At 42.2% G+C, this 14062-nt stretch overlaps 1 protein-coding gene across 1 annotated transcript in view; it reads right to left on the bottom strand.

Moving 5' to 3' along the window:
* LOC126332411 (protein krueppel-like) overlaps positions 1 to 14062 on the bottom strand; it is a 402798-nt gene that overhangs the window by 25107 nt on the left and 363629 nt on the right. The gene's annotated exons all lie outside the window — the stretch shown is intronic.

Below are 14062 nucleotides of genomic sequence, written 5' to 3'. Positions count from 1 at the left end.
TGATATTTGACTGCCAAATTGGAGCACGCGATCTATTTTACAAATACCATTCTATTCACAAACGTCTAGGTCGCTTTAGTTAGATATACTCCTTGAACCGTTTCGACTCTAATGAGTCATCGTCAGAACTAAAGCTCCAGTATCTAAGAAAGTGACACGTCAGGTCATCATTGTGGTCAGTTAAAAGAAATAACCATAAAGAGTGCTTGATGCTGACCTGACATGTTATTTTCCTAACAATACACGGGAGCTGTACTTCTGATGATGACTCCTTAGACTCGAAACTACTAAACAGCAATTTATCCACCATGTGCGACTTGTGAACAAAAGAGAGGAAATGTGAAACTTCGTGGCAGATTACAACTGTGTGGCCGATTGGGACATGAAACCAGGAAACCTTGCCTGTCACGGGCTGACGCTCCTGCCTATCCAGGCACGACTTACGAAGTTCGTTACTTCATCCAGCACCTCTTTCGTACTTTCGGAGCTTGAAGCTGTGAGTGGGGATTGGCCGGCGGCGGGGGGAGGAGGGGTAGGGTGACGGTTGAGAGTTGCGCGTGGATAGCTCACCCTAACGAACATTGTCACGGGAAGTACAAGGCCCCCAGTGCCGAGTTCTGGTGCGGCGTACGGTTTTAGTCAGCGAGGAAGTTTAAAATCGAAGCATAGCCCGCAGCAGGGTTAAAATTCATTCCGGAATTTTAAAGAGATTTTAATTCCGCCTTTGTAACTACCAAAAGATACGTATTTATCGTACGTTTGCTTGTCATTTCAACTGTTTAAAACATCGCTGCGCTAGCAATTTTGATTGAGTTTCTGTTACAGCCGATAGTGTCACCTGACTGCACGTTTTTCAAGTGTTCCTGATTTTCTAGCTTCCAGTACTTCACATTTCGTTACGTAAAACACATTGAAATATTGCACCACTCCTGGATAAAACGCTCTGCAGTTATATGTTTACTCAGGAGACTGTGTGCAATATTTTGTCGCTTTTTAGGTCAAGAATAGTTTGGTATATGTCTATTTTGTGTGTTTAGCGAGGAGAGCCTGATTATATACTTGCAGTCGAATACTTTGTCATTTCGTACGTGTAGTATATGTTTGTATGTTTTGTAGGTTTAACAAGGAGAACGTAAATAAATTATTTCACTGTAAATATGGCAATAGAAAATCACAATTCACCGAAGTGTACTGCAACAGAGCATGTTAAATCTCAACCTTATTTGCTGTGGCGTGTGAAATGAGTATACTAGAATATACGGACGCTGATCCGTTTCGCTGCCGGCCGCGGTGGTCTCGCGGTTCTAGGCGCGCAGTCCGGAACCGTGCGACTGCTACGGTCGCAGGTTCGAATCCTGCCTCAGGCATGGATGTGTGTGATGTCCTCAGGTTAGTTAGGTTTAAGTAGCTCTAAGTTCTAGGAGACTGATAACCACAGCAGTTGAGTCCCATAGTGCTCAGAGCCATTTGAAACATTTTTTGATCCGTTTCGCTAATGTGGACGCTGAGTTCGGTGGACTTCCTGGTATCTGTTGATGTGTCGATTATGTGCGTAGCCATATATTACTGCCCTAGTTCTCTTGAAATGGTCACTGTTAATAAGACGAAAACGATACTACTGTATATAAACACTCGTTACATTCGTCCACACATTACACAGACGTACTTGACTAAGGAATAAAGAAGGCCCTTTTTCAGTATTGTTTATGTCATATACAGACATACGAAATAGTTCTGAATGGTCGGGTTCAACCTAATTACTAGATCTGCTTTGTCTATTGTTTACGTTCTACCCCAACCCTTAGAAGACGGACAAAAACATTTTTACCCTGTATCATGTCTCGCTCTCCTCTCCTTTCAAACTCTACTGATCATCTCCTCCCTTATTTGGCGAAAGGAGAGCATGGAGCTATAAGTTAACATTTCAGTTCAGAAATCTTTCTTTACCTGTCACGATGTCCACTTTGTTATTTGATCAACAGCGTTGATATTATTGTGACATAGATATTGTGGAAGACTCTGTATAGCTGTCGCGAGGGAACAGTAAAGTAACTGAGTCAAATTCTACCCCCTGTGATTGGCACATATTTTCTGTACTTTGGGTGTGATTCATTCGATAGTTTTGGACGTTTTGAGCCTTATATAAACAGGATGGCCTATATGCCAACAGCTTGAGACTGTTGACAGGAGGAGGGAAGACGACCTGATGATGGGAACTGAGACATCGGGACACGCTTTAGCTTCCTACTTGCTCCACTTGAATTAGCGTGTCATGCGTGCGGCGGCAATGCACCATACGTAGTAAGATAGGGCGCGGCAAATTTATGAGTCGTTGTTTGCCACAGTGGTCTGGAGTATCTCTGAACTTGGAGCAGACGTTGCGTGCTTAAAGGGGCCGGCACATTGCGTGTCTCCCCCGTTGAAAGTTCGAACATCGCTTGCGGGGATGCTGTAAAACGATTACTTCACAAGCGGTTCTGTTATGTGGGTCGATTTCTTATAGCGGCATCGTTTCTTTACTGGGATACCGCACCGAGAGTGGAGCACTTGCAACTGACACGAATCCCGAGTTAGATCAGATCTATAGAAAGTATGCCAACGTTAATTCCATAGTTAACTTTAAGAGTCATTGTGGAAACTGAGAAACTCAGCGTTAAAAGACAAAGAGAGAGAAAGAGAAGAAACTTTGTCATTGTGGGGTATTATGGCTGAGTTCAAAGACTTCTTTTCACTTGTTCGTTATTGTCCTGCAGTTGTCTGAAGTTAGAAGCAACGTAGTCTTTAGAATTGAAGGAGTATCGCTCTCTCCTCCCCCCCCCCCCTCTCTCTCTCTCATTCTGTATCCCTCTCTCTCTCTGTCAATAAATCAGGCTCTCTAGAGGAGACGTAATTTAAAATTAGCACATAGTTTTTGGTTTAAAACTTTATTGTTAAAGATGGTAGTTAAGGGTGCTCGATATAATGGTATTCAAAGCCCAAGTTTTGTTGCGAGTTAATATACAAAACATCATGTTAAAGTGCAGAAAATTACTTCTAAAAAATAATTAGAAGCACATTCGATCGGTTGTACACTCTAAAATCTTCCAACTATTTAGTTTTGTCGGGGATATAACAGAGAACTTTAGTTCTTGTGCCATATTCCTATCGGCATCAATGAAGTGGTTTAAAATTTAGTATACTGCGAATTGTCGAATAGTCTGTTTCACCGAGTGTATACTACTAAGCGTCACCATGTCGAGAATTCTGGAGACACCCTCGCCGCTAGGGAAACTTTCAACAAGGTGGCAACCTGTAGTGAAGTTCGTCAGTAGTTTGTCCTGTGTTATATGTCCATCTTGTTTACTCCTTTCAGTATACTGTGTTTTATATCGGAATCTGTCCTTTGTTAAAGAGTATGTAGATTCGTACCAACGTACGACTTAAACTAATGTGTGCTGTGCCTTGTCAGCTCGTAACTCGGAAGAAGCCTCTTTAAAGCGTAGAAATTTCAACCAAGCATAATTAAACGTCGTAATAATTGGAGACACTGAAGAGGAAATACCTTATAAACGTGATAATATAACTGACAGAGACTCGAAAGACGGTGTGCACCTCGCGAGCACCTGCTTAGAATAACTGGAGGACCGTCTTTCAGGACAGATGCTGCGAATACCCTTCAGCTCTCTTTGTATCTATCACCTAGTGACGACTCAGACAAAACTAGGTGAACGAGAGCTCTCTCAGAGGCGTGCGACTACAAAATCTCATTCTTCCAACGCTCCAGCCTTAAATGAAAGTATAGACACTGATGGATATCATGACTATGGGTTTAAAGAGACTTCTATGGCCACCGGTCTCTTATTTACCTCCAGTGACGGAATCTATGTACCCCATCTGTCTGCGTCTAGACACTACAGTAAATCCCATGTGCTAGCGTGAGACGGGACGGGGGTACCAGACCAGCAGAAGTGCTACACAATTCGCACCAGTTGTCGGGGTGTCGTTGTAGATAATCTATAAGTAAAATTTAATACGGTTTTATGGCTCTTTGCTGCTCTTCAAGTTAAACATTGGTAAATTATATCTGATTTCTGAGTTTTTCCTGGCGTTATAAGCAATACTTCTTCGGGTGAGCCGCGCGGAGTGGCCGTGCTGTTAGAGGCGCCATGTCACGGGTTGCGTGGCCCCTCCCGCTGGAGGTTCGAGTCCTCCCTCGGGCACGGGTGTGAGTGTTGTCCCTAGCGTTAAGTTAGTTTAAGTGGTGTGTAAGTCTAGGGGCCGATGACCTCAGCAGTTTGGTTCCTTAGGCACTCACACACATTTGAACATTTGATCATATTCTTCAGGTGACCGTCAGGTTACCAATTCGAGTGTTATGCACGACATTTCGGCGATTGACTTGTCTCTGCGAACGATGATGCTACGTCCAGTCGCTGCACATGCTCGAACCAGTACCTTACAGTCGATAAGAGATCAGGCAGCGGCAAGGAATCGATCACTGCTATTCGCAGCACCTATGATGATGAGTAGGGCCTTCGAAATATTGTTCATGAAAATGAGATTGATTTAATGGACATATCAGAAGATACACTCAACCAAAAAAATGCATCATTTAATTCTAGAGTTTGAATCGGAGATTTTTTTTCTTAACATGACTGCATTGATTAGTATATTCAATCATTTGTTCATTTTCCAGTTTTGTTTTTGAAATACCCCTCGTATTAATGTGTATTGTATTAAACTGCAGCCGGCACGGGTGGCCGAGTGGTTCTAGGCGCTACAGTCAGGAACCGCGCGACCGCTCCGGTCGCAGGATCGAATCCTGCCTCGGGTATGGATGTGTGTGATGTCCTTAAGTTAGTTAGGTTTAAGTAGTTCTAAGTTCTAGGGGACTGATGACCTCAGTTGAGTCCCATAGTGCTCAGAGCCATTTGAACCATTTTGAACCATTAAACTGTAGTCGTGTATATTTGTTTTTGGAGGGGCTCCAAGTTGAGCAAAACAAAATTTAGTCTGTTCTTATATTTACCAGACATGTTTCGCTAAAGTTCCAGCATCATCAGTGGGATTTTATTTTCCATCCCGTTACCACATACCTGCGGTTTTTCTCGTTTTTTATGCTTTTTATTGCACTTGGTTCCTTTCACAGTTTGTCATTTTTTTCTGTTTTCTTTGAGGACAAAGATGCTTCTGACAGTAGCAGATAAACTGTTCTGTTATCCAAGAGCAGCCTAGTCGGAGTAGGCTTTACTTTAATTGCCCTAACAAACCACGTAGTACAGCTAGTACTTTCGGAGACACGAACAAAATGTCTTTATGTTGCACTCCGCGGCCTATCGTCAAGAAGTAATTAAAAGCACTTTATGAAGACGAAAGCACAATTAAGCCACACTGAACCGGAAAAATAATTTAATTTCAGCGTGGTACTCCACGTTCTTCCGTCAAAAGGTAACGCGGTTCATGAAGACAGACGCACAGTTAAATTCAAATCAGCATGCTAACGCTAGCAGATAAGCTAGCCTTAGTGTAAAGTGGCGCAGGTGTAAGACGCTTGGTTAATTCACTTGCCTCGCCCACAAACTTCTTCACTTGCTCCAGCATGCTGCCCGTAACAAGGAGGTGCCTCGCATTCAGCCGCAGGCCAGCGGCTGGAGCAAGTAGCGCTCCGGCACCTGGGCTGACCACTCCGCGCCGCGCCCACAGCCGACATCTTCGACCACATTCCCCGCGGCTGCCGCAGGGTGATCAGATTTGCATTTACACAGAGGAAAGCTCTTCTCCGCGCCCGCCGGCAGCTTGCTCAAAGTGGCCACCGGGAGCAGTTCAGGAGCTTTCGACCCAAGTATGCGGCATGACCGTCACCTTCGAATGACCTACCGGAGCGCGCAAAGGTCGCCCGGAATAACCGCTCTTCTGACATCAAGGAAGAGAAATTCGGTGGCAGACTGAACATAATTTCTTAATGTGTGTATGTTGTTTCATCAATAAATAGCTTATTCAGGTAAACAAGAAAATTAATGGCCGGTCCACGGACAACAATAAGTAAGAGCAGATAAAAAAAAAAGGTCGTTCAGAGTGCTCCTATAACAGCATGTCCATACATAAGGAACGTTCCGATTTACCAACAAGAACTGCTGATAACATTTCTTTATTGAATAAACAGTTTCGGTCCATATCCTGGAATGGTGCTTTTATGAACCTGAAGATTGCTGTGCACCGAAACTGGTTGTTCTGTAGAGAAATTTTATCAGATGCTCTTGGTGGTAAATCACGACGTTCTTCAAATATTGAAGAGGTGTGGGGCACCAGCTTCTTAAAAGATATTCAAAACCCTCCGTGACACCATCTTTTACACCAAATCAGTTATGGTGTTCTGTACGGACGGATGGAACTGCTGGAAAACGTATTATGTACAGATACGTTGTGGGAGATCACGTAAAGTCAGCATTATGGAAGGCGAATGACAGATTTGCACTTGTTGGCAGGTTTTTGGTAAAATACAACCCACCTATAAAGGACATCGCATACAACACGCTCTCGCGACCAATTCTAGATTACTTTTCCAGTGTTCGGGCTTCTTATGAGATAGGCATGACAACAAGAAACGATTCCAGGGACTCGGTACTAGTAAAATAATGGGTCGATAGAACGCACGCGCAAGTGAAACGGAAATGCTCTGGGACCTTAAAGCGAGAATCACTGGAAGAAGACGTAGTTTTCGGGTTTGTGGGGAAATTTAGAGAACCTTTATTCTTAGAAAACTGTGCGATCATTATGCTGTTACCAATACATGTGTTACGTAAGTAGCATGGGAGATTAGGTTACGTACGAACGGGCATATATATATACACAATACGCGACTAAATACGAAATATGGTAGATAATATTAGTATGATGTACCCTCCTCCATCCATTGGACAATGGCTTGCGAGGTACGCACGGTGCATGTAGATGTAAATAACTTCCATTATTTTCATGCATTCTGTTGTTTCTTTTCTATAATACAACGTCAGATTAAAGGCATTTCCTGTTGTTTACGGCGTTTTCTAGCTTTTACACTGATAGGTATTAAGGATATAAGTGAGTTAATTCTGATTGGAGATCTTATTTAAGTATAAATGGCACACATGAATTGCTTTTCAAACCAACGTGTGTCACAGCTCACTCACATGTACTGCAGTTTTATTAATGAAGTGACACATCGAGGTCGTAACAAGAAAAGCTTAATCTGTTTCTGTTGTCATACTTAGACATACTTGCAGCGCATCCACGAAAGACAAATCAGCAGCAAATAAAACATCTGCTTCCCGAAGACAACCTGGTTTGGCTAGCGGTTTTAATGCATGCTACATTTCTATTTTGCTACGTCTACGTGATCATTTACTAATACACTATCCCATAAACATGCTGCAAGCTCTACTCTTTGCTGTACGAAAGCATAGCTTGGACTCAGGGGCTCCTCCAGTGAACGCACAAATCATATAAACACGTGGGCCGATGAGTCGCGGTAGGTGCTGGCGTAAGCTGATGGCATCCAGTATGTGCACCGAAATCTACATGATGAGATAATCTCGAGTGGGAGATATTCACATTGGGTTAAACGTAACACCCTGATGGCCATGAGTCGGGTCTTACGGCAAACGTAACAAGAAACTGTCATTCGATTACGTACGTTCGTTTCCTCATCTATGGAACTTTAACAACACACTGCATCGCCCCATGCTTTCAATGTATCACGGTGGAGAGAACAGCCGATGGATGTGAGGAAGCTTCTGTGGCTCTCCCATGTTACCTGGCATCAATGCTGTTGAGCAAATATTGAATAATACCGAACGAGGCTCTACCCGCCTTGGTCCATGTGTATTGTGGGCAACAGTTGAATGATCGTGGACCAGTCTGGTTCTACAGCTCTTTCATTGTCCAAGCACACTTTCCGACAAGTCAACGCCATGATTAGGAAAACGAGGCCACTTTTGTTTTCAATTTTGAGTTAGGGTTGCGTAAGTTTCACAGTGTTAAGACTTTCTTCCTCTTTGTGGAAACAGATGGCGCTGTGGTTAAGGTCTCATATTTGCGTGGACTTCGGTTCAAATTATCCATCTATTCACACTCATGTAAGTTTTCCTGGTAAATGTGTATGTGGGTGATACCTTCGATAAAACAAGCAGTGGTCAATTTTCTGCCCCATCTGCACTCATGGTCTGTCTACATTGACCTTAATGATAAACTACGTTAAACGCTAATCTTTTTCGTTCTTGTCTTCTGTTTACATATTTAAAAGCGATTTTTTCTTTGTCGCTGGACAAATCGCGGTATTTAAAGACTTTTCACATAGATCCTGCTTCTCTGAGCGAACGAGGGAGCATCTAATATTAAATACTACGTAATGTCAGCGTTGATTCGTCTGGTTTATAGGGTCCTGTACCTCGGTCGGTGTAAACGAAATCCTTACAGGTTCACTTTGTTCTCCGTCCGTTTGACTGTCTGTCTGTCCAACTGTTATGAACCCCTTTTCTCAGGAACAGGTAGAGATATCAATTTGAAATTTACGCTAAGTACTGACTTCAACGGACCCTTAGCGGTGTAAAAATTTTAACTTGTAAGTCAATGTAATGAAGAGATACAGCCATTTATGTCACGAATGTTGCGACTCACAAACCCACTCATCATAACCTGATGGGTACTTCCCCTTTGTTTCACAGCACAAATAACGGAAAAGGTCTGAAAATCGTTAATTTGTAGTTATTTTTTTATAATTCATTATCCGACTTTCTATCTGTATACCTGTTAAGACACCTTTTTTCTCAGAAATTATAACAGTAAGCATGAAATGAAACAAAATTTAAACCTAAATCTTAAAATTAAAGCTTTCTCAAAAGTCTCGGAATTCTTGGGACCGATAATTGGCCAGTATCGCTATCGATAACAGGCAGATATCACCTAGATTCTCTGTTACCCGGATGGAAGGACTCTATGGATACTCGAACATAATAAAGTTTGTACGGACCCCTGTCAGTGCGAGCCCTACTCGCATTTGGCGAATTATTTTCCTTGCATGCGCTTTTGTGCTAACTCTCCAATACATTACAGTCTATAGCGAACAACGCGTCGGCTTTGCAGTTCTCATACGTAAGTTTTTCCACACATGAAATAATCTGACTGTCGAGATTGGTGGGACGCAGCCTTCCAGTGCTGCGCGTAGAGCCGACTACGCAAGGAGCCTCCTGGAGGGAGGCCGGAGATTAATGGCGGCGACGCTGGTGCAGTTTCCTGCCGCAACAGCCGCCGTAAAGCAGAGTCGACCTCAGCGCTTTCCTGCACACTTCCGTCCTCCTTGCTGTGGTCGACTTTCGTTAATTTCACCACTACTATGTGACCACCTGCTAAAGGAACTCTTACCGAGGTACCAGTATTTCGAGTGCCTTTGCTAATGCCCCAACACGATACAAAAAATCGCTCTTTGATAGCCACTCGGGAGAGCATTGCTCAGCAACAGCTGTTCAGTGAACGACTTGACATTTTAGACATAATTCATACCCTTACCGTTATCACACTAGACGGTGGTGGTGAGTGAACAAACTATTATTTTAGATGAACTTGACAGCCTTATAGGTACCACTCTAGAGGACGATCGGGTACGGTAACAGCACACACTTGCCATGGTATATCACATCTATACCTGTGTATAAGTAACTGAAGATGACGCCGTGGTTGCTCCTAAATTTACTGCAAATATATAAAAACAATAAATGCTGCTGAGTGGAGAAGTGATAAGAGAATAACCGTTGTTCCCCTTAACAGAAGATTCTTTTATTGTCTACTGAGTAGCATCACTTTAGTAACATTTGTGTGACAGTCAGACGTGGCTCTTTTATTTTGTTTATTTATTTATTCATCCTAAGATCATCTCACAATGATATGAGATCGGCAAAGATAGTGCAGTACGAATTCATGGGCCAAAATATAATACACAGAATGCATAACATGCTTTAAGAGGATAGGACTGGTAGTATACAGCCGATTACTGGTGGCCGAGCGGTTCTAGGCGCTTCAGTCCAGAACCGCGCGACTGCTACGGTCGAAGGTTCGAATCCTGCCTCAGGCATGGATGTGTATGATGTCCTTAGGTTAGTTAGGTTTAAGTAGTTATAAGTTCTAGGGGACTAATGACCTCAGATGTTAAGTCCCATAGTGCTCACAGACATTTTTTTTTTTTTTTGTGGTATACGTGGATAGGACAGGCGCTCGGCTGTGGCCTTGATTAAGAAACCAACCCGGAAATTGCCTTAACGATCCAGAAAAACAGCGGAAATCTCAAATCCGGATTGCCGGACAGAGCAGCTCCATCCTCCTGAATACGAGGTCGGTATCCTAACAACTGCACAGCCTCATTCGTTAATTGTCAATGTATAATGTTTCTTCAGTTACACACCAGTTGTTTCATGTAACTTGCAGTATAAAACAGTTTTTTTCTTAACTGCTCACTGCCCACTGTCCGCTGCCCACTGATGCAGATGTAACGAAATTTTCTAGAAGCTGAATGGCCGGATGATAGCGAGTATCAGCTAGACACTGAAAGATATCGTTGGGCTCTGTAACCAAATAGTACCGTAGATAAGGAAGCAAACAAGCAGCGGCTGTATCTTCGTTTACGATGGAGGCCTACGCCATTTTTTTTTCAAAATTCATTTATGTCACAAAGTAATCAGGATAAGGAGTCTCTCGATAATAACTCGTTACAATCACGTTCAAATGATTTACATGTTATTAATATGGTCGATAACATCTGCCTGATTCTTAGGATATCATTTCACAAGGATGGACTGATTCAAAACAACGATGAACGAGTGAAAAAATGGCATATGACATATTAATATTCGAGATAAATAGCTGATGAGTGTAGTTCCCGAATGGACAATGCTGAACCGTGCCACAAATATTCCGAAGTAATTACGTTGATGAATCCCCCATTTCGGACTTCAAAGCTATTACTGGTGACAGGAATGACCCTTCAGTACAATTTTGACGTTTTACAACGATAATTTTCTGAAATATAAAGAAAGCTTTTCTGCTGCTATGAAGCGAATATGAGCTCCCATTCTAACGCATGAACTCCCATTCAATGTGTGAGTCCCCATTCTAATGCGTTGGCTTGAAAAATTCGCTTTGTTATTGTTTTCTCAATTTGCTCATTTCGTAGATAAGAGGCACTGTAAATTAGTACCTGAAGTCACTAGCACACCCAAATCAGCCCAAAGTGATCAGTTGCGCATCATCACAACATAACACCGATCTGTTAGCGCTTATTCAGCACCAGCACAGGCGAAATGAAGAACGTAGAGTGTTAAATGCACTGCAGTTCGTACAGCTGCTTTCGAATATCTTGATTTCACAGAGGAAACTCGATGACAAACGTAGATTTAGCTCTGTGCCTCGTATTGGAATGCCAACGTCTTATAAAGGTAAATACATTATCCTTTACGCGGCAGTTGCGGGTGTAGGTATATGCTGATTAACAATCAAACAGCACTAGGATTTTAGCCATGAGCAGTTATTATGTCTGACAAGAAAAGTGAATTACTTGATGAAGTGCGCATTCTCTAGCTTTTCTTGAATTCACTACTGCGCACTTAAACGTCCGATGGAAGTAATTCCATATTACTATTGACGTCAAACCACTGCGCAATAAAAGAACCACCAGAGCATTTAACAAGCGAAGTAATAAAAGATAGCAGACGAACAAGCAATTCGCATTTAGCACTTTAAAGATACAGCACTTAAAGCTATTTGACCGTTCTTTTGCAACACCCTCATACCACGTGGTACGATAACTGCAGAAATACATTCTGTATGTCACTTGTTGGTGGCAATATGGTAATGTTAATGAAAACATTTAACGTTAGTAATTGGCAAGCGTCACTAAATTTTACATGTAGCTATCACAGAAAAGAGCTACCTGAGTTTCTACGGAGACTTACGGATAACATTAGAAGACCAGAAAATAAAAACGAAAAATTAACTCGTCTGCAATTAAACTCTTATTTTGCGAGTTAGATCAACATATTAGATGCTAAAACTACTATTTCGATACAGTTGGAAAAAAGGAATTCCGAGTAAATATGTCGGAATGCAAAGTAATGTAATAATATAACCAGATCCAGGTGATTATACCATGCTGTCATCTACCTCTGCTTACGTCTCTGCTCTAGATGTCATCGGGCAGCAGTGAAGGAGATAATCTTGGGTAGCACATCGTTGTTCCGCCAGTTGACGTTGTCGTTATTGTCGTCGGCTGTTGGGTCTTCACAAAGTTTATGACCACTGCTTTCTTCGTTTGCCTAAGTGAACCCGTCCGTACTTTAACTAAGAGTTTGCTTGGGTACTCTTTCATCCCTCATTCTGTTCACGCTCTGTTTCCATCCGTCTCTGCATTTAAATATTATCTCTTTACGCAATCTGAACCTCTCCTGCCCTTTCACATATATATCGTAAGAAGCGGCAAGCTCGCTGTTCGATTCATACTATAAAAGAAAATGACGATGGCAGTATCTTTACTGACACTGAAGAAAGGAGAAGGAGAAATAACAGGAATATCACTTCGGTGTCGATATAAATACAGACAGAGTACTCATATGAAAGTGAATTGAGGAGACGAATGGTGGTGGTTTTGTTACAGGAAGCATTCTTAAATTCGCCTGAAGTGGTTTAATGAAATTACGAACTTACGCGCAAAGACTTTGGAACATGTCGAACGAAATGGACAGTATCTTAAGGTTACAAAATTCAAACGAACAACAGTAGAACAGTGACGATGGATTGTACTGGATTCAAGTCAGGTGACTAAATTTGATATTTAAGAAGCAAAGTAACTGACTACCAGAGAATATAATATGTAGACTGACAGCTGGCCGCGGTGGTCTCGCGGTTCTAGGCGCGCAGTCCGGAACCGTGCGACTGCTACGGTCGCAGGTTAGAATCCTGCCTCGGGCATGGATGTGTGTGATGTCCTTAGGTTAGTTAGGTTTAAGTAGTTCTAAGTTCTAGGGGATTGATGACAACATATGTTAAGTCCCATAGTGCTCAGAGCCATTTGAACCATGTTTTGAAGAGGTACTAAGTCGAACTGGGTATGGAAGAACATTGTGATACTTAACAAAAGGAAATAATAGAATGACATGACACACCCTGAGGCTTCAATAAATTACTAATTTAGTAAAACAGGGAGGCGTATGTGTGGGACGCAGGAGGGAGTGGGGCGACGTTAGTGTTTGGGATAAAAATTTGTAGACCAAAACCTCAATGCGGTAATCAGTTTCAGTTGGATTTAAGATACAGTACTTATGCAGGTATGAAAGGTATCCCATAACACAGACTAGCGTAAAATTAAATCGACTACAGGAAGAAATGCAGCAAACACATGTTGTATGGCTTTATTCATGCCAGGTTTTCACTCATCTTCATCTAGGAAATTTTAATGCCAGAATTATTAGGCCTCTAAACACGACTGACTTCAGAATGAATTTCGGAATGAGTAAGAAAATTAGAACATAGCCTTGAGTGTAATTTGAAACACAAGCAAAACCATGAATCCACCACTTGCCGAATGCTTGGCTGTATCAGTGCGTTACTGAAGGTAATACTGTGTGTGCCATGAATGTTAAGAGAAGAACTACAGGTTATAAAATAAAAAGAAGTGCACATATCTGTCAATTAAACGCAAATACACTACTTTGAAAACGTGATAACTATTGGCACATGACTGCTCCAGCGTTCTAAATGTTGGAGGGAGAACTGTGTATTGCAGAAGATATAAATAAATTACGCAACTTGAAGAGGGTGAAAAGCTGAAATAAGTCTTGGCACATACAGGGTGTTTAAAAATGCTTGCATCAAACGTCCAGGGGTGATAGACGGCATCATGAGATACAGCTTTTCTTAGAGAGGAAATGTTCGCTGACGCTTCCCGGTGACGTAAGGTGTCCTTTACTCATTCGCCGACCCTCGAACAACGAAATTTCACCATACTAGTAGGATCTATTAGCCAGGTGTGCTGCGTTAACTACTATTTCAGTAAACTGATTGC

This window comes from Schistocerca gregaria, chromosome 2 (genome assembly GCF_023897955.1).
Source record: "Schistocerca gregaria isolate iqSchGreg1 chromosome 2, iqSchGreg1.2, whole genome shotgun sequence".
NCBI classification, from domain to species: domain Eukaryota; kingdom Metazoa; phylum Arthropoda; class Insecta; order Orthoptera; family Acrididae; genus Schistocerca; species Schistocerca gregaria.
This window is presented reverse-complemented; position numbering and strand designations above follow the sequence as displayed.